This window comes from Neoarius graeffei, chromosome 2 (assembly GCF_027579695.1).
Source record: "Neoarius graeffei isolate fNeoGra1 chromosome 2, fNeoGra1.pri, whole genome shotgun sequence".
Classification (NCBI taxonomy): domain Eukaryota; kingdom Metazoa; phylum Chordata; class Actinopteri; order Siluriformes; family Ariidae; genus Neoarius; species Neoarius graeffei.
This window is the reverse complement of record NC_083570.1, coordinates 70,819,451-70,841,692: the sequence shown is the minus strand read 5'-3', so window position 1 is coordinate 70,841,692 and position 22,242 is coordinate 70,819,451. Positions and strand designations below refer to the sequence as shown.

At 43.1% G+C, this 22,242-nt stretch overlaps 1 protein-coding gene across 1 annotated transcript in view; it reads right to left on the bottom strand.

Moving 5' to 3' along the window:
- The window catches only part of roraa (RAR-related orphan receptor A, paralog a), a 448,163-nt gene that overhangs the window by 282,005 nt on the left and 143,916 nt on the right, over positions 1-22,242 (bottom strand). The gene's annotated exons all lie outside the window — the stretch shown is intronic.

Genomic DNA, 22,242 nt, shown 5'->3' with positions numbered 1-22,242 from the left:
GTCAGCTATCAGTTCATGTACGAATCGATTTCATGGAATAACTGTTAAATATTCACACATTTATCATTAGGCTGCTCTGAGTGAGTGTAAATTGCTGAAACATTTGTCGTAATGCGACACCAGGAAAGTTATATTTAACCAGTACTGATGCTTTCGCAGATAGCTTTTCGCAGACAGTTGTAATTTATCGTTGAGCGGGGAGTAATAGGCGTGCGCGATGTTATTCACCGCCACAACGCAAGGGGGCGCGAAGTCGCGAAATCGCTAGGAGTAGTTGGTGGGTGTGGTTAGTGGAGTGTTTATCCTCCGGTTACTTATAATGACTAGAACTGGAGTCGTATAGATGTACGTACTTCCTCACTTCCTCGATCAACCGCTCTTCGTGCTGCTCCATCTTCGCTCGTGTTTTTAAAAATGGTGGTCGTGAAACCAAACCAAACCGGGAAAGTAGGGAAGCGGAAGTGCGTGTACAGCGGATGTAGAGTGGACCAATCAGAGCCCTCTTGTCTGCGACGCTGTCTGCGAGGCTTCTGCGGTGGTCACAATTTTTGGGAGGTGCGCGCAGAGCGTCTGCGAAGGGGAGGGGGCTATGCAGACGCCATCTGCGATGCCATCTGCGAGGACTGCGTTGTCAGCATAAATTGGCCTTTACTTCATATATGTCTAGTTTCTGACTGAAAACATATGTGCAACATCAGATCTTGCTGGTGCCTGTTCATACTGTGGAAATTCATTAAATGTTCTAATAAACATCAGTAAGCAGCCTTGGGCCCAAAGGGTCACTGGTTCGATTCCTGGGACCAGCAGGGAAAATGTGAGGGGAGTTGAGTGAATGAACAGCACTTTCCCCTCCCTCCATCATGGCTGAAGTGCCCTTGAGCAAGGCACCGAATCCCCAACTGCTCCCCGGGTGCTGTAGCATAGCTGCCCACTGCCCTGGGTATGTGTGTGCTCACTGCTCACTTGTGTGTTCATGCGTGTGTTCACTGCTTCAGATGGGTTAAATGCAGAGGAGGAATTTCATTGTGCTTGAGTGTACATGTGACAAATAAAGGCTTCTTCTAAGAAGCAGAGTTAAGAGAATAAAGATAGTAAACTAATAATGTATGCAACTTTTGACAAATTCTGTTCACCATAACCTATTCATAAACGAACGCAAACTAATCGGGATATGTAGCATGACCTTTGAAAATCTTTCAAATAAAAGAACTAAAGAACATGACACATGAAAACAGCTTGTTTTAAAAAACAAAAATACACTGTAACATTCGTATGTGAACTTTACAATCTGTATTAAATACGTAACTACTTGTAACTCCAGAATATATTTATCTAGCCATTTTTGTGCTTAATTAAAAATTGTCTGATTAATTTATACTTTTTATGTTTGCATCTAGGCGGCACGGTGGTGTAGTGGTTAGCGCTGTCACCTCACAGCAAGAAGGTCTGGGTTCGAGCCCCGGGGCCGGCGAGGGCCTTTCTGTGTGGAGTTTGCATGTTCTCCCCGTGTCTGTGTGGGTTTCCTCCGGGTGCTCCGGTTTCCCCCACAGTCCAAAGACATGCAGGTTAGGTTAACTGGTGACTCTAAATTGACCGTGAGTGTGAATGTGAGTGTGAATGGTTGTCTGTGTCTATGTGTCAGCCCTGTGATGACCTGGCGACTTGTCCAGGGTGTACCCCGCCTTTCGCCTGTAGTCAGCTGGGATAGGCTCCAGCTTGCCTGCGACCCTGTAGAAGGATAAAGCGGCTAGAGATAATGAGATGAGATGAGATGAGCTAATATAACAAAATATAATACACGACATAGTTTACATTACACTGTTGAAGCATATTATATTCAATAAAAATATTATTTAAACATCTTAGTGAGAAACAAAGATAGTGATTTAATTTAAGCAGTGCTGTTGTCCCTAGCCCTGCGTTTTCCGCTTGCAGTTTCGGTATCAGAGCAGCACACACTTGTAGCTCCGCTCAGCTGATGGATGACTTAACAAGATATATAAATTATATAACAGCGGGTAAACTCAATACAGTCATTAGTTTCCTGTGCTTTTTATTCCTCCCCTGGAGAAGCTAATTGTTGCTTACCCCTCTTCCATCTCATTCCTCTCTCTCTCTCGTGTTTACTTTTGTAATCTTTCTCTTCTCCCTCCTTGAATGAGATTTACAAAACCGTTTACTGCCAACCAAGCACAGGATGCTAAACACACATGAACACACACTATTATAAAACACACAATCTACCACTAAATTGCTTCTCAAACTAAGTATAATTTTAAAGGTGAGACAATGTCTGATTACACACACACACACACACGATTTTATTGAATTCCTGTGTCTTTAATCTTTTCCCCACAACTGTTGCACCATTTCTGAGGATAAAGTTTTATAAAATATAGATATGGATGATGATGAGACACAACAGTGTGTTTTTGCTAAGGGGTAACTACAAGAAGGACCAGCCGAGTTCTTTTCAGGATGACCTCACTCTCCAGATGCTTGTTAATATCATGATACATAACATATTAGAGCAATCAGCTCTTGTCTGAATTCAGCAAATACTATCAATGTACAGTACCAGTGAAAAGTTTGGACACCCCTACTCATTCATATTTTTTTCTGTATTTTGACTATTTTATACAGTATAGAACAATACTGAAGATATCAAAACTATGACATAACATGTGGAACATGTACGGAATTATATGGTAAACAACAACAACAAATTATATATACTGTATGAGAGAGAGAGAGAGAGAGAGAGCGAGTGTCATGGTGGTATAGTGGTTATCACTGTCGCCTCACAGCAAGAAGGTCCGGGTTCGAGCCCCGTGGCCGGCGAGGGCCTTTCTGTGCGGAGTTTGCATGTTCTCCCCGTGTCCGCGTGGGTTTCCTCCGGGTGCTCCGGTTTCCCCCACAGTCCAAAGACATGCAGGTTAGGTTAACTGGTGGCTCTAAATTGACTGTAGGTGTGAATGTGAGTGTGAATGGTTGTCTGTGTGTCAGCCCTGTGATGACCTGGTGACTTGTCCAGGGTGTACCCCGCCTTTCGCCTGTAGTCAGCTGGGATAGGCTCCAGCTTGCCTGCGACCCTGTAGGACAGGATAAGCGGCTACAGATAATAGATGGATATATATATATATATATATATATATATATATATATACACACATTTTCATATTTTAGATTCTTCAACATATTCAGCGTTTCCCTTGATGACGCTTTGCACACTATCTTAACCAGCTTCATGAGGCAGTCACCTGGAATGCTTTTCAATTAGCAGGTGCCTCATCAAAAGTTAATTAGTGCAGTTTCTTGCCTTCTTAAATGCGCTTGAGATCAAACAGTCAATACTAAATAATAATAATACAGTAAATAGCCCTACTCTACAACTGTAGTAATCCATATTATGTCAAGAACTGTTCAGCTAAGTAAAGAGAAATGACATCCATCATTACTTTAAGACATGATGTGTCTTTTAATTAATAAAAATAAAGAAAAAAAACTATTGAATTTGAAGGTGTGTCTAAACTTTTGACTGGCACTCTAGTACTAACAGTTCACCTGTACATCATGCATTCCAGAGTCATGTAGAGACAATAATACACTACGATATACACGGCTACTCTGTACCTTTGGTTTTCGGAGACAAAAAGTCAATCCTAGGCCGAGTCAATCACCCCACTTTTTTCAGACAAAAAGGCAAACTTTTCAGACTTCTGAGTCCTCAAAGCAAACAGAGTGAAAACAGCTGATCGAAAAGAAGGTGTAGGGTTGCTGGTGGATTATATTCTCTGAGATCTCATCTCATCTCATCTCATTATCTCTAGCCACTTTATCCTGTTCTACAGGGTCGCAGGCAAGCTGGAGCCTATCCCAGCTGACTACGGGTGAAAGGCGGGGTACACCCTGGACAAGTCGCCAGGTCATCACAGGGCTGACACATAGACACAGACAACCATTCACACTCACATTCACACCTACGGTCAATTTAGAGTCACCAGTTAACCTAACCTGCATGTCTTTGGACTGTGGGGGAAACCGGAGCACCCGGAGGAAACCCACGCGGACACGGGGAGAACATGCAAACTCCGCACAGAAAGGCCCTCGCTGGCCACGGGGCTCGAACCCGGACTTTCTTGCTGTGAGGCGACAGCGCTAACCACTACACCACCGTGCCGCCTATTCTCTGAGATGATAAAGAAAAAAATTCAGAAATTCAGAGATTAAAAAGTCAGAAATTTTAAGTTTAGGAAGTCACAAATTTATTGGGGGGGGGGGAATTGGAAAAATAGTATTTTTGTCAAGGAACTACATTGCTTCACTTTGTAAGGTCGGATCAACATCACACCACACACCAAAAGAATAAAGCGCCAAGAGAGTTTCGACTGCGTTTTCCAGAATGCACTGCAGCCAGGAAGCACTTGATTGACTGTTGCTCTTCCTGGATGCAATGGGAGATGAACGCCTGTACAGGTTTGTTTGTTTCCTCCTCGATCATACAACATAAAAGAATAAAACACGAAGAGATTTTCTCCTACATTTTCCCAGAATGAACTGCAGCCAGGAACCCGTGAAGCATGAGAGATTTTTACTTGTACATTTGTGAATTCTTAATCTAGGAATTTCCGAGTTTTTTTTTCCCTCATCAATGTACAACTTTAATCTGGGAAATTCTGAGGGTTTTTTTTCTCCTCAGAATATTACCCCCTGCCTCAGCTCTATTTTTTAACCTACAATGGCCCTAATATGCCGTCATACTGTTTTCATTTCAATAAAGAAACAAAAAGATACGATTGTTCTACTTATTTCTTTTAATATTTATGTGGAAGTAGGGTACCCCAGGCTTAAAGGCCCTGGGTGGTCAAATCAAATGAAAACCATACACAACATTTATATGTTATAAAACTTTAAACTACCACAAATGTGCAACCTTCCCTCATTGTCTTTTTCTGTGATCACATTTGGCATTAAAGCCTTTTCCTTGGCTTCGGTGACCTCAGCGAATCATTTTCCTTAAGAAGGACCTTTAACAGGTTGCTACTTTATATTTTACAATCTTCTGTCAGGTTTCGATGTGTATATTGACATCTAGTTATCATAAAGTGATAGCTCTTTAATGGTGTACACAGTGTGCAGAGTGAGACGTGTTAGTGTTCCCTCAAGCCGCATGGATTTAATTAGATTTGATAACTTGTTGTTTTATGTCAGTAACTGTATCTCCAGGCTCCTTTGCGCACCAATTTGTTTTCCTTCCTGTCTTTCCCGCTTTCTCTTCCCCCCCACTCTGTGTGTATGCACGCACCTGTGCGTGTGTGTGTGCACGCATGCCATGCACGTGTGTTAGTCCATGCTTTGTAGTAATCATTTCCAAATTTTCCAAATGTGAACAGACAACATAACAGCATCAATGGGGCCTTTTCTATTCCTTGGAATATTTCTGCTGCTGGTTTACTTTACAGTTCTCCCTAAAACTACATTCTGACTATTTCTTAAGTATAATAGAGAGAATGTTTCTTCCGGAACGACTTGAAATGTGCTTTCTACTGCCAAACAGGGAGGTTTGTTCATACTTGGCTACTTCAAGCACTCAGTCTTTTTTCTACTTCACTAAACCGTAATGAGAAGAAAACTGAAAGTGTGCAGTCACTGTTGGCCTGGGTGTGATACTTACGTTAGTGAATTACACTGCAACCCAGCTATAATGAACTCCTTGGGGGAGGTCTAAATCGTTTGTTATACGGAAAAGTATATTGTAATACTGAAATGGACCCACTTGTTACACCAAACACTCACTCTTACGCAAAACAAGACCAACTGTGTTTAATTTAGATTTCTGCTTAATTCGTTTACATATTTACAAAGTAAAAGAAATAAGTCACACTTTTCTATGTGTCATGTAAAGGAGGCAGATGGACGGATGTAATTACAGAAAGAATGCTTAATGACAAACAGATCCAAAACGTAATGTGAAAACAGAATGAGGAAACAGGCAAAGGTCATACAAGGCATAAACAGAATAGCCGAGGGAAGAACAAAAGGCAGAATCCAAATATACAAAACAAAGTCAAACCAGAACGGCAATACAGAGACACAAGGTACAGCACGTATACTTCTCAAAGACTGTGTTTTCAGAGTCCTTATAAGTGCGTGCTGTGATTGCGCTCTGACAGACAACAGGTACACAGCAATTAGCCTTCATGAGCTTGAGCATGGCGTGCAGGTGAGCAGCAGCAGTTCAAGGCGAGCCACCATACTCGTACATTACGACTTTGTTTTATGGCATTAACACGTATTATTAACTTGACCATGGACTTGATTACTTATTGTTTGTCTCTGGGGAAGAGGAGCGCATGGCTCAGTGATTTTTTTTTTAAGACTCCGACCCATTGTCATTAAAGCCAATGGACATGAACTTATTTCGTTATATACGAAAGTTTGTAGTAAAAGAGTTCGTTATATTGGGGTTGCAGTGTATTTCTGCAGATAAACAGTGCAAGCTTTGTTTAAAAATCAGAACATTTAGACAACACCATCACCCAAAAATCCAAACCTTGACTACTGTATATACAGTATTATTCTATCCATATTCACTGGATATAAGTAATCGTGCGCTCTGATTGGCTACTCTACTACTAGGATATCAGCTCATATATCGTGAGTAGAGAAAAACAAAATGGCGGAGCGTGTTGCTGAACCAACCGAGGACAAAATAAAAACTCTACTCGAAAGCAAAACCTCAAAAAATACATAAAAAAAAGCAACAAAACCCGTTGGAGTAAAAGTATTTGATAGTAAGAACATGTCTTTTTTATTTTTTAAGAATTATTATTATTATAGCATTTTTTACAAATTGTTATGGTCATTTTGCCGGTTTATTTACATTCTAAGCGGAAATTAATTTGTTGGATGTTTTGTATAAAGTTTTTATTTATCGAACTTGCAAAAAATAAAAATGCTCTGTTTCTCAAAATCCAGTGAATGTGGATAGAATAAAACAGTTATTTCATTCAATCTCATCGTACATGGCTTATAGTCGACTTGGCACTACATGCCTCATTGGCTATCAGCTCATGTAGAACTCAATTTCGTGGAATAACTTAATTATGTTAAATGCCATCCATCCATTTTCTGCTGCTTATCTGGGTCCGGGTCACGGGGGTAGCACCCTAAGCAGAGCAGCCCAGACTTCCCTCTCCCCGGCCACCTCCACCAGCTCTTCCGGAGGAATACTGAGCTGTTCCCAGGCCAGCCAAGAGATGTAATCTCTCCAGCGTGTCCTGGGTCTGCCCCGGGGTCTCCTCCTAGTGGGGCATGCTCAGAGAACCTCCCCTGGGAGGCATCCAGGGGGCATCCTAACAAGGTGCCCGAATCACCTCAACTGACTCCTTTCGATATGGAGGAGCAGCGGTTCTACTCTGAGTCTCTCCCAAATGACCAAGCTTCTCACCCTGTCTCTAAGGGAGAGCCCAGCCACCCTGCGGAGAAAACTCATTTCGACTGCTTGTATCCACGATCTCATTCTTTCGGTCACTACCCACAGCTCGTGACCATAGGTAAGGGTGGGAACGTAGATGGACCAGTAAATTGAGAGCTTTGCCTTTTGGCTCAACTCTCTCTTTATCACAACAGACCAGTTTAGCGTCCACATCACTGCTGATGCTGCCCCGATCCGTCTGTCCAACTCCTGCTCCCCCTACCCTCACTCGTGAACAAGACCCCGAGATACTTAAACTCCTCCACTTGAGGTAGCAACTGCCCCCTGACCCGAAGTAGGCACTCCACCCATTTCCAGCTGAGCACCATGGCAACGGATTTGGAGGTGCTGATCCTCATCCCAGCTGCTTCACACTCAGCTGCAAACTGTCCCAGCGCATGCTGTAGGTCACAGATTTATGAAGCCAACAGGACCACATCATCCGCAAAAAGCAGAGACGCGATCCTGATGCCACCAAACTGGACAACCTCTGCCCCTTGGCTGCACCTAGAAATTCTGTCCATAAAAGTTATGAACAGAACCGGTGACAAAGGGCAGCCCTGGTGGAGTCGCACATGCACTGGGAACAAGTCCGACTTACTGCCGGCAACGCAAACCAAACTCCTGCTCCGGTCATACAGGGTCCAAATGGCCTGCAGCAGTGGGCCCCGAACCCCATACTCCCAAAGCACCCCCCACAGGGCACCCCAAGGGACATGGTTATAAGCCTTCTTCACGTCCACAAAACACATGTAGACCGGTTGGGCAAACGCCCATGCACCCTCCAGTACCCTTGCAAGGGTAAAGAGCTGGTCCAGTGTCCCACAACCAGGATGAAAACCGCATTGTTCCTCCTGAATCTGAGGTTCAACTATCGACCAGACTCTCCTCTCCAGCACCCCAGCATAGACTTTCCCAAGGAGGCTGAAAAGTGTGATCCCCCTATAGTTGGAACATACTCTCCGGTCCCCCTTTTTAACAAGGGGGACCACCACCCCAGTCTGCCAATCCAGAGGCACTGTCTCTGACCTCCATGCAATGTTGAAGAGGCATGTCAGCCAAGACAGCCCAACAACATCCAGCACCTTCAGGAACTCAGGACGAATCTCACCCACCCCTGGACCCCGGCCACCAAGGAGCTCTTTAACCACCTCGACAACCTCAGCCCCTGTGATGGGCGAGTCCTCCCAAGCACCCTCAGACTCTGCGTCCTCCTTGGATGACATGAAGGTGGGATTGAGGAGATCCTCGAAGTATTCCTTCCACCGCCAGATGATGTCCCCAGTTGAGGTCAACAGCACTCCATCCCCACTGTAAACAGCTGGGACAGAGCACTGCTTCCCCTTCCTGAGTTGCTGGACAGTTTGCCAGAATCTCCTCAAGGTTGACCGAAAGTGGCTTTCCATGGCCTCACTGAACTCCTCCCACACCTGAGTTTTTGCTTCAGTGACAGTCAGAGCTGCGTTCCGCTTGGCCCGTCAGTATCTGTCAGCTGTCTCTGGAGACTCACAGGCTAACCAAGCCCAATAGGACTCCTTCTTCAGCCTGACGGCTGCCCTCACTGCAGGTGTCCACCACCAGGTTTGGGGATTACCACCACAATAGGCACCAACAACCTTGCAGCCGCAGCTCCGCATGGCCACCTCAGCAATGGAGGTATGGAAAATGGTTCACTTGGACTCAATGTCCCCATCCTCCCCCGGTATGTAGTTAAAGCTCTGCCGGAGATGGCAGTTGAAGATCCGACAGACGGGAGCCTCCGCCAAATGTTCCTAGCATACCCTCACTACACGTTTGGGCCTACCAGGTCTGTCTGGCCTCCTCCCCCGCCATCTGATCCAGCTCACCACCAGGTAGTGATCAGTTGACAGCTCTGCTCCTCTCTTCACCTGAGTGTCCAAGACACATGATCGCAGATCAGATGAAATAACTACAAAGTCAATCATCGATCTACTGCCTAGGGTGTCCTCGTGCCACGTGCACTTATGGACATGCTTATGCTTGAACATGGTGTTCGTTATGGCCAAACTGTGCATGGCACAGAAGTCCAACAACAGAACACTGCTCGGGTTCAGGTCGGGCAGGCCGTTCCTCCCAATCACACCCCTCCAGGTCTCACCGTCACTGCCCACGTGAGCATTGAAGTCCCCCAGTAAAACAATGGAGTCCCCTCATGGTGCACTGTCTAGTACCCCATTCAAGGACTCCAAGAAGGCCGGGTATTCTTTACTACCATTTGGCGCATAAGCACAAATGACAGTCAGAGACCGTTCCCCGACCCAAAGGCGCAGGGAAACAACCCTCTCGTTTACTGGGGAGAACTCCAATGTTAGTGCGCCAAACTGGGGGGCTACCAATAGCCCCACCCCTGCCCAGCGCCGCTCACCCTTGGCAACTCCAGCATGGAAGAGAGTCCAACCCCTCTCCGGGAAATTGGTTCCAGAGCTCAAGCTATGCATTGAGGTGAGCCCAGCTATAGCTAATCTGTACCTCTCAACCTCATGCACAAGCTCAAGCTCCTTCCTCACCAGAGGGGTGACATTCCATGTCCCAAAAGCCAGTTTTGTCAGGCGGGGATCAGTACGCCAGGGCCTCCGCCTTTGGTTGCCACACGATCCACAATGCACAGGACTCTTACGGCACCTCCTGTGGGTGGTGGGTCCACAAGAGAGTGGTTCTGTGTTGCTCATTTGGGCTAGGCCCGACTGGGCCCCACGGACATAGGCCCGGCCACCAGGTGCTCGCTGACAAGCCCCTCCATTAGGCCTGGCTCCAGGGTGGGGCCCCGGTATCCCTGGTCTGGGCGAGGGCACTCAGGTCCTTGCTGTTTCTCTCATAAGGGTCTTCAGAACCGCTCTTTGTCTGATCTCTCATCTAGGACCTATTTGCCTTGGGAGACCATACCAAGGGCAAATGCCCCTGACAACATAGCTCCTAGAATCAATGAGGCACTCAAACCCCTCCACCATGTTAAGGTGGCGATTCAAGGAGGGGATTATGTTAAATGTTCTGGTATTAATTCAATAAAGCATCAAATCTTTTCTTAATAAGCACATAAAGCTAGGTTTCTCGAGAAAGAAACTTTGATAAGTTCAATCTTGATAATTAACATTATAATTACTACCATTACGTATGTATGGAAACTTATGCATATTCAGAGATGGGCTCCACAGCTGCTTAAGCTACAATAATGCAGTGCTCCATTCAAGTGTGTAGTTCGCACCTTCAAGATTGCCAGATTTTTTTTTTTAGTAGAAGCATTAGAGGACGGTTTCACAACTGTGTACGATACTTGCTTTTATGCCAGAAAACAATTGTGGTAAAGAAAATGTGTACTAAAGACCCAGACACATGATAACTAATCTAGCTCAAAAAATTGTATATAGGATGGACGCAATTTTATCACACTTTTAATTCACTGCTGTTGGTTCCCGAATTAATAAAATAACACCAATGTTTTTGTTAATTTTGTGCTCTTCAGTAAAGAATACATGCCCAAGGTTTGAAAGAGAAGCTGACTGAGCACTCACTCACTCTGCTACACTTACAGTTCATCTGAAATTAATTTAAACTTTATTAAAAAAAAAAAAATCCAGTCTGTGAGATTAGCAATATCTTTGATTAGGATGCTGTCTCCTCCAATGTCTGATTTTGCTCTCTTGGGATCCCTGCCACAGGTGGCTGTGGCATCACTGGGATTTGAACAAGCAATCTCCAGATGATAGTATGAACAATTTTCTGTTGCACCACTCAGGAGCCCAAGCATAGCTTATTTTAGCATATTGACATTGTTCATACACTCCATCAAACCTTCCAAAATGTGTTTATACTGAACATGCAGTGAAATGTCGCACTCAGTAGATCACCTTTGTCCCATATTTATCTTAAAATCCTAACTAGAACATTCTAAAATTCAGATTCAACAATTCAGTATCTTTACAAGAATTAGACATGTGTGCTATTTTTGTCATAAAAGTGCAGCTGAAGTTATTCCTTAGTCCCCAGAGAGACAATGATGTGGACGCACATACACCCACACACACACACACAACACCTCTCAGCATGTTCATCACTTGGCATTCATTTATCAGAGAGACACCTGACGCTCACTATAGAACCACTGATCAATATTTAATCTGGAGAAATAAATTGCGACTGTTTGTCTTTCGCCTTAGCTGGAAATGTCTAAGTATTGTGACAATAGCAGGAGTGCATTCATCAAATAATAAAATAATCATTTGTGGAGAGAAAGTAAGGAGGGAAATAAAGAAGCATAACCTCGTTTATGTATTCAGTGTTGAGATGATAGATATTGTGGCCCTACTTTGTTACTCGAGCTACGTGAGCTCACCGCATTCAAGTTTGCGATCTGGGACCAAACCGGCCCAAATGTAGGTAATCTGTGATGCTTGGGTGGGATCATACTTTTGACCTGAACATGCCTCAGTTATCAGTATATATCATGGCTGAGATATCTCTCATCAGGTTTGAGGTCTGGCTGTGTTCTGGCAGCCTGGCACAGATTAGGCAAGATGAAAGTGATAAGTGTGATCCAGACATCATTCATTTGCTGTTGGGTACTTCTGACCTTTCTCAGTAAAGCACAGCCCCTTGCCTACAACACACACACACACACACTTATTCTCAGGCCTCTTGGCTTGACTTTGCAATTACTACATTCCAATATTGTCTCTACATTCACCTGCAATACCCAGAAGGACTAGCAGGCTCCAATTTCAGTGAAGTAATTACTGTCCCTGTCACCTAGAAACAAAATGTTTAGGTTTAGGATATTTAGGGTCTGCTTTTCTTTACATGGCAGGAAGTGAGGTGCCTCATTCTAAGTTCTATCTTTATGGTGGTCTGTAATGTCAATCTTGTACAGAGATGTCCAGAAGCACCGGTGACTGGCGGTTTTCTCCACCTACACAGACGGTCTGCGCCGGCTACTTGAAAAAAAAAACCTTGCCTTTCGATGTTCAAGTGATTTATATCGTCTTCGCTGCCCATAATTTACTGCAAATTCAATTAATTCCCCATGAAATTGTCTTCGATTCAGGTCATGACCGGAAGCGACGGCATATTTGTTGATTGATTCTCACGCTCTGATTGGCTGAGCCGGACCACGTGACCACACCGTAGCGTATGTAATGTTACAGAGCCAGGCAGCATACTACAGAGGGTAACTGAGAAAGCCAGCGCGCGCACGCACACACATCTGAAGGGAAATTTCATACATATTTTGCAAGAATTTTACAGGGAAATGGTTAGTAATTTATTAGCTGAGAATGCACCAGAAGCCACCAGAAGGTATGTAAATTTCAAAATTTTCTGGGGGGGTCCCCAGACCCCTCTAGCATTAGCGCATTAGCATTAGCCACCTCCTATTTTGTTTCAGCCGGCTACTTCAGATTTTCTGCCGAAACCTGTTTGTAAGAGAAATGCACAGAAGACATATTTGATATAGATTCGATTGAATAGGAAGATTGATCATAGTATATTCAAATGAGCCAGCAGGACTAATCGCTCCATCTTTTCCAATGAAAACAAAAACAACACAAAAAATAAGGCACAGGGTTTTTTTGGCATCACGTAGGGGGTGTAAACTTAAGACAATTTCAATTCTTAAGGCAATGATTTGATATTTAACAAGATCATTGAATCTGCTTCAATACAGTTCAATACAATTCAGTGGCCTCCGACTGACATGTAACCAGCTTTGTTCAGAATCTGGGAAAGGGCCATTGTTTTTTTTTTGTGAATGATAATGACATAAAAATGACTATTTAATCAAAGTTAAATCACCTTACTAGCCTATTCACACACAACGTTTAAAAACGTAGATATTTTTATACACCAGTTATCTGCCCTTAGATAATAACTGATTTATCATCAGTGATGATAGATAATAATACATTTATTTTAAACTAATTTGGTCAAATTTTTTCCATCAGCCATCTGATTTTAACACTCCTGCCAACCACATCGTCTCAACTGGTGTTAAATGGCTTACACTGGATTATTTTTTACTTTTGCAGAACCAAGAACAAAAGCACCACAAATGGTTCTAAGTAAAGACATATAGAAAGGTATGAAGTAGGTATTAGGGCTGAGTTTTTTCTTGCTCAGAGTGTAGATTCAAACCAGACAGTGTATTACTGACCAGTCGAGTTGAATGTTACTTGGTGAAACGCCCCCCCATCTCAGATTGAACTGAAGCTAATTTGTTTAAATACAAATTCGAATACAGACTCGAATCACTTAAAAAATAGCAATCATGAATGGTCTTGCCTTCAGTGAGTGTGTTCATATGTGTCTGTATAATAGTTTTATGCCTATGATAAGATGCTATGCTGTAAATCTCAGCCATAATGTTCAGAATAATAATAAACAAGTGTTGCCGGGCAAAACAGACCTCGCCCGGCAGCACTTATTTTATACCTATATGTTGATAATGGGCGGCACGGTGGTGTAGTGGTTAGCGCTGTCGCCTCACAGCAAGAAGGTCTGGGTTCGAGCCCCATGGCCGGCGAGGGCCTTTCTGTGCAGAGTTTGCATGTTTTCCCCGTGTCCACGTGGGTTTCCTCCAGGTGCTCCGGTTTCCCCCACAGTCCAAAGACATGCAGGTTAGGTTAACTGGTGACTCTAAATTGACCGTGAGTGTGAGTGGTTGTCTGTGTCTATGTGTCAGCCCTGTGATGACCTGGCGACTTGTCCAGGGTGTACCCCGCCTTTCGCCCGTAGTCAGCTGGGATAGGCTCCAGCTTGCCTGCGACCCTGTAGAACAGGATAAAGCGGCTACAGATAATGAGATGAGATGTTGATAATGGTAATATTTCTCAATCATCAGCTGTCCTATGAGAATCCATGACCTTGAGTTTGACATTTCAGAGTCATTCAAGGTCAAAGGTCATGGTGCCAAATGAAAGCCCATATGGCACTTCCAAGAAGTTGATAATGGTAAATATCTGTCTACCATCAACCGTTTCAAGTTACAGCCCTCTGAAAATCTGTGACCTTGAGTTTGACCTTTCAAGGTCACTCAAGGTCGAAGCTCATGGTGCCAAATGAAAGGCCATATAGGAGTTCCTATATGCTCATCATAGTGAACATTTGTCTATCGGCAACAGTTTTTGAGTTATAATGGAAAATGTTATTTTGACCAAAAGATTGACCTTTCCAGTGACCTCGACCTTCACCTTGACCCGATTACCTCCAAAATTTAATCAGGTAATCTATAGACCATTGCCCACCTACCCTGAAATTTGAATCAGTGCAACTGTCTAGACGCTAGATTGTTAACAGACAGACACACAAACAAAAAACAAACAAACAAACCGCACTGATTACAACGCCTCGCCCCACTTACTCCGTCGCGGGCGAAGTAACAACACAGAGTTCCTGATCAGTATTAGAATTCATTCACCCTCCCTTTCTGTATTGTGATCAGCTGCCACTGCCATTCCCTGATAGCAAATGAGCAATTGTCTAATGTTGGCCCACATTAACCACTTCATCTGGTCCGTATAGCACTGCGGTGATGAACTCAGCTGGATGTGACTGCCAGAACACAGCCACAACTCAGCCTTAATGAGACCATACTTTCGAGTAGAGCTCACAGCTAAACCACTTTCAACCCCAAAATGTAAATGCCACACAATCATTAGTTGCACTTGGGACATTTTTACCCAGATTCTAATTGCCATTGAAATATTTAAATATGGCGACTTATTATTTTGATCACAAGACACATGCCATTGCCATATAACCGGCCCTTATATACTGTACATCAACTCAAATGAATTTGGCCTGGAGTTCTTCGCTACCAGGATATTGTCCATAATGATGATGTCTACATTGATAAATGCTGTGCACAATCTTCTGTATGCCCAGGAGAATATTATGATATCATAATACAACCCCGATTCCAAAAAAGTTGGGACAAAGTACAAATTGTAAATAAAAACGGAATGCAATGATGTGGAAGTGTCAAAATTCCATATTTTATTCAGAATAGAACATAGATGACATATCAAATGTTTAAACTGAGAAAATGTATCATTTAAAGAGAAAAATTAGGTGATTTTAAATTTCATGACAACAACACATCTCAAAAAAGTTGGGACAAGGCCATGTTTCCCACTGTGAGACATCCCCTTTTCTCTTTACAACAGTCTGTAAACGTCTGGGGACTGAGGAGACAAGTTGCTCAAGTTTAGGGATAGGAATGTTAACCCATTCTTGTCTAATGTAGGATTCTAGTTGCTCAACTGTCTTCGGTCTTTTTTGTCGTATCTTCCGTTTTATGATGCGCCAAATGTTTTCTATGGGTGAAAGATCTGGACTGCAGGCTGGCCAGTTCAGTACCCGGACCCTTCTTCTACGCAGACATGATGCTGTAATTGATGCAGTATGTGGTTTGGCATTGTCATGTTGGAAAATGCAAGGTCTTCCCTGAAAGAGACGTCGTCTGGATGGGAGCATATGTTGCTCTAGAACCTGGATATACCTTTCAGCATTGATGGTGTCTTTCCAGATGTGTAAGCTGCCCATGCCACACGCACTAATGCAACCCCATACCATCAGAGATGCAGGCTTCTGAACTGAGCGCTGATAACAACTTGGGTCGTCCTTCTCCTCTTTAGTTCGAATGACACAGCGTCCCTGATTTCCATAAAGAACTTCAAATTTTGATTCGTCTGACCACAGAACAGTTTTCCACTTTGCCACAGTCCATTTTAAATGAGCCTTGGCCCAGAGAAGACGTCCGCGCTTCTGGATCATGTTTGGATACGGCTTCTTCTTTGAACTATAGAGTTTTAGCTGGCAACGGCGGATGGCACGGTGAACTGTGTTCACAGATAATGTTCTCTGGAAATATTCCTGAGCCCATTTTGTGATTTCCAATACAGAAGCATGCCTGTATGTGATGCAGTGCCGTCTAAGGGACCGAAGATCACGGGCACCCAGTATGGTTTTCCGGCCTTGACCCTTACGCACAGAGATTCTTCCAGATTCTCTGAATCTTTTGATATTATGCACTGTAGATGATGATATGTTCAAACTCTTTGCAATTTTACACTGTCGAACTCCTTTCTGATATTGCTCCACTATTTGTCGGCGCAGAATTAGGGGGATTGGTGATCCTCTTCCCATCTTTACTTCTGAGAGCCGCTGCCACTCCAAGATGCTCTTTTTTTATACCCAGTCATGTTAATGACCTATTGCCAATTGACCTAATGAGTTGCAATTTGGTCCTCCAGCTGTTCCTTTTTTGTACCTTTAACTTTTCCAGCCTCTTATTGCCCCGTCCCAACTTTTTTGAGATGTGTTGCTGTCATGAAATTTCAAATGAGCCAATATTTGGCATGAAATTTCAAAATGTCTCACTTTCGACATTTGATATGTTGTCTGTATTCTATTGTGAATACAATATCAGTTTCTGAGATTTGTAAATTATTGCATTCTGTTTTTATTTACAATTTGTACTTTGTCCCAACTTTTTTGGAATCGGGGTTGTATTATGAGACGGCTATAATATTAAACTGAACACCAGGACTCCCTTCACTTTTCTGAATTATTCTGGCGACTGACTGTATGACAATTCGGTGAGATTTGCTTAGGATTTTTAACCTGTCAGGACGAGAAGAAGTGTTCGACCAACAAATGATGTCTTAATATCAGAACATATTATACTAAATATTATGAACAATATAGGAAAGGTTTGCCATTTTTTAAAGAAAGGTGTTATTTCCTTCAAATGACTTGCATTTCTGTAATGACTACATCATACACAGGGTTTATTTGTTTGTTTATTTATTTATTCACACACTTTCTGGTGGGTAATATCTGTATATTGCCACATACGCCAGTGAGGAATGAAACTAAGAATGCTGCGCCTGGGCCTTGGCCTCTTATCACGTCCCAGCAGGACATGCTAATCTCGTTCTCTGCCTTCACCTGCACGTCTTGCATACTTTAGTGACACTGTGCATGAACATTCTCCCTGTTTATCAATTCACTGTTATTCAACCCTCCTATGGGGCTTGTTTTCTGACGACTTATTCTAGCCGTGCCACTGAGTTGACAAAGTGACGCTTCCTGTGGAATGTGATGAAGTCTAATGCTTTTAAAACAGTTATGTGTTGACAGACGTGAGACGCCACGTGTAATGCTTTCTCATTATGTGGTTCAAAATAAAGCCGCTGCACCACACAGTGACTCGGGAGACAGCGCGAGGTGAAATATTTTCCAGAAAGCCGTTATTTAAACACACAGAGAGAGAGAGAGAGAGAGAGAGAGAGAGAGAGAGAGAGAGAGAATGTAGACAGAGAAAATCAGGGGAAGTGAGTTCAGCAGCATGTGGTTCAGTGTGTGCTGTTGGAGTCAGTTAGATCAGAATTGTGTCCAAGGCTCAGTGGCTGTAAGAGTGGAAAAATCAAATGACATAACTCCTAAACGCGAATGTTCTGCTCCTCTGTTTCTCTGCTGCTTATCCTTTGCACTTTTTCCCCTCTACATTGCAGCGCTTCATTACAAACACAGAAGAGGCAGCGTGTCAGAGACGACTTTTGTTTGCCTGTCACGCCGCTAAAAATAGAACCTCTCAACATGAAGACGTATATGCAGTGTCTCAGTACAAATTAAAAGCCGCAGTTATGAGATCATATCCCGGGCTGAAACCTAAGCCAGCGAGCACGCACAGCCTGTGATCCAGGCCTAATGAATGGAAACAAGCTTGGTTAACGAAATGCTTTGTGCCGAGAGAAAATAATTGTCACCCTGGCGAACTGACACTATAAGTTCATGATCCTACTGTTTAGTTATGAATGGGGTTAGAGGGAACATTTAGTCACTATAGAAACATAACAGGATGTACAATGTTGTCAATAGATGATAGTCTGGGAAGGATAAATATTTCCTGTGCCACGCCTTCTTTCTAGCTCTCTTTTACCTCATGAGGTATTTTATACCTCTCTCTCTCTCTCTCCAAGCTAAACTAACTCTCCGAGACCCAATATCCTGTTTTGGTTGTTTCATAGTTGTTTTAACCTCTCATCACGCTCATGCAATTCATCAAGGAGAAAATGAACAATATGCCAGAGGCCTAAATCCTAATCCAGGACAAACAGGGATGAACTGGTACAGTGGAATGTCAGCGAGAGGAGCCGCTATCCCAGTTAAGTTACTCACAAAGTCAAGGTGGACAGATGGTAGTGTGTGTGTGTGTGTGTGTGTGTGTGTGTGTGTGTGTGTGTGTGTGTGTGTGTGTGTTGTTGTTGTGGGGAAAGGAGGGTGGGTTGTAGTAGCCTCTTTAGTTCTCAGGTGAGAACATCCAAATGAAACAACTGTCCTTTTTTTAAACATGTCCTCTCTCTAAGGAACGTCTCACCTGTTCAGAGCTGGAGTTGGAGCCAGCCACCCTTTAAAAGTCTCGGTACACTGAACGCTGAAGTGCCTCTCATTACCATTAACATCCAGTGTCAGTGAGGAGTCGCCGGCACTATATCATCAGACAACTGAACAAAGTTTCGGACTGACCTGGTCCTCGCTGGAGTGTAATGCTGCTTGACATTGGCACTTGCACATTCAATTAGACGGGCTAGAGAAAGATAGCACAGAAATTAAGCTTGTTACAGATTAATTTCAAGTTCACTTCCTCCGAGCTCTCTCTCTCTCCCTCTCTCTCGCTCGCTCTCTGCATTGCTTTTCTCCTTCACCTCAGGAGATTAATGTTAGTACTACATCTCAGATCAAGTAGGGAATAAAGATTGCAGGTCCAATTAATCCTATTGGGAGCTAATTAGTTATGATTAAATTTCTGCTTCACTTGTTGTAAAGGAGTGTGTAGTAAACACAACAGGAATGTGTAAAACTTCCCCGTCGTTTCACCCCAAACATATAAACACACTAACATATACACACAGGGATATGCGCGCACACACACTTGCAAATGCATATACAACCCACACTTTATTAATGTAGCTAATCAATTTGCATTACTCACAGACTAATGATGGGGGAATTTCTCAATTTCATGTTTCAATAAAATATAATCTGAAGAATAACAGACAGTTTCTTTTTAATAACCCGAAGCGATTACATTGTGCATTCCACTGTAAATGCACACCAGGTAGATTATCCTGGACCTAGATCAAAACCTCATACTGTGTGTTGCGGCATCCTGAACAAATATATGTAGTATTACAATAATGAGAAACTTAAGTACACATTTAGGTGAAATGTCTAACTCTGCACCAACATATACAGTTAGGTCCATAAATATTTGGACAGAGACAACATTTTTCTAATTTTGGTTCTGTACATTACCACAATGAATTTTGAACAAAACAGTTCAGATGCAGTTGAAGTTCAGACTTTCAGCTTTAATTCAGTGGGTTGAACAAAATGATTGCATAAAACTGTGAGGAACTAACACAATCCCTTCATTTCAGGGGCTCAAAAGTAATTGGACAAATTAAATAACTGTAAATAAAATGTTCATTTCTAATACTTGGTTGAAAACCCTTTGTTGGCAATGACTGCCTGAAGTCTTGAACTCATGGACATCACCAGACGCTGCGTTTCCTCCTTTTTAATGCTCTGCCAGGCCTTTACTGCAGCGGTTTTCAGTTGCTGTTTGTTTGTGGGCCTTTCTGTCTGAAGTTTAGTCTTTAACAAGTGAAATGCATGCTCAACTGGGTTGAGATCAGGTGACTGACTTGGCCATTCAAGAATATTCCACTTCTTTGCTTTAATAAACTCCTGGGTTGCTTTGGCTTTATGTTCTGGGTCATTGTCCATCTGTATTATGAAACGCCGACCAATCAGTTTGGCTGGATTTGAGCACACAGTATGTCTCTGAATACCTCAGAATTCATCCGGCTGCTTCTGTCCTGTGTCACATCATCAATAAACACTAGTGACCCAGTGCCACTGGCAGCCATGCATGCCCAAGCCATCACACTGCCTCCGCCGTGTTTTACAGATGATGTGGTATGCTTTGGATCATGAGCTGTACCACGCCTTCGCCATACTTTTTTCTTTCCATCATTCTGGTAGAGGTTGATCTTGGTTTCATCTGTCCAAAGAATGTTCTTCCAGAACTGTGCTGGCTTTTTTAGATGTTTTTTAGCAAAGTCCAATTTAGCCTTTTTATTCTTGAGGCTTATGAGTGGCTTGCACCGTGCAGTGAACGCTCTGTATTTATTTTCATACAGTCTTTTCTTTATGGTAGATTTGGATATTGATACGCCTACCTCCTGGAGAGTGTTGTTCACTTGGTTGGCTGTTGTGAAGGGGTTTCTCTTTACCATGGAAATTATTCTGTGATCATCCACCACTATTGTCTTCTGTGGGCGTCCAGGTCTTTTTGCATTGATGAGTTGACCAGCGCTTTCTTTCTTTCTCAGGATGTACCAAACTGTAGATTTTGCCACTCCTAATATTGTAGCAATTTCTCGGATGGGTTTTTTCTGTTTTCGCAGCTTAAGGATGGCTTGTTTCACCTGCATGGAGAGCTCCTTTGACCGCATGTTTTCTTCACAGCAAAATCTTCCAAATGCAAGCACCACACCTCAAATCAACTCCAGGCCTTTTATCTGCTTAATTGAGAATGACATAACGAAGGAATTGCCCGCACCTGCCCATGAAATAGCCTTTGAGTCAATTGTCCAATTACTTTTGGTCCCTTTAAAAACAGGGTGGCACAAGTTAAGGAGCTGAAACTCCTAAACCCTTCATCCAATTTTAATGTGGATACCCTCAAATGAAAGCTGAAAGTCTGGACTTTATGTCCATGTCCATTATATAACTATAACTTGAATATGTTTCAGTAAACAGGTAAAAAAACAAAATTTGTGTCAGTGTCCAAATATATATGGACCTAACTGTACATCCGAGCAAGTACAAAACTACTCTGGCATAAGCAGAGGAGTGTGGGAAACAAAGACGGAGTTAGTGATTCTAACGTCTCTCTCTCTCTCTCTCTCACACACACACACACACACACACACACACACACACACACACACACACACACACACACACACATACAGGTGTGTGGAGTGCCTTCATCTTGTCATCACACATCAGCACTGATTTGTGCATGTCACACCATCTCTCACACTGTGTCACTTCCTGTTACTGTGCTCCCGGAGTGACATGTTGAGCTGAGGCCGGGCCTGTCACACCACACCTCACTGACAACAAACAAACAGAGGACAGGCTCAGACGCACACACACATATATATATACATAGACACACAGTGAGATGCAGGGAGACACACTGAGGCATGCTAAATCGGTTGCATTCATATTCACGTGTTCACTCCAAATCAACAAATCAATGTCCAGACTAAATGGATAAACACAACCTGTTTATACTGACTGTTATTTACTCTCAACTGCAGGACACCTACTAACCATATGAACAGTGAAGCCTGAAACTGGAGAATGATTTGTATTTAATGTGCCAATTTTGAGGTGTAAACAAACTCACTCTCGTGTTCTGTCATTCATTCAATCATCTTTAATAACTAATCAGGGTATGGAGACTACTCAGGAACACTGGACACAAGAATCCCAGAGGTGTCACAACCTCCATTACTGCATATAAGAGATAAAATAAAAATAGGTCCCCTATGGGTACATGTGACTACTGCTTATAAATAAAATAGTTTCTGATACTGGGCGGCACGGTGGTGTAGTGGTTAGCGCTGTTGCCTCATAGCAAGAAGGTCCGGGTTCGAGCCCCGTGGCCGGCG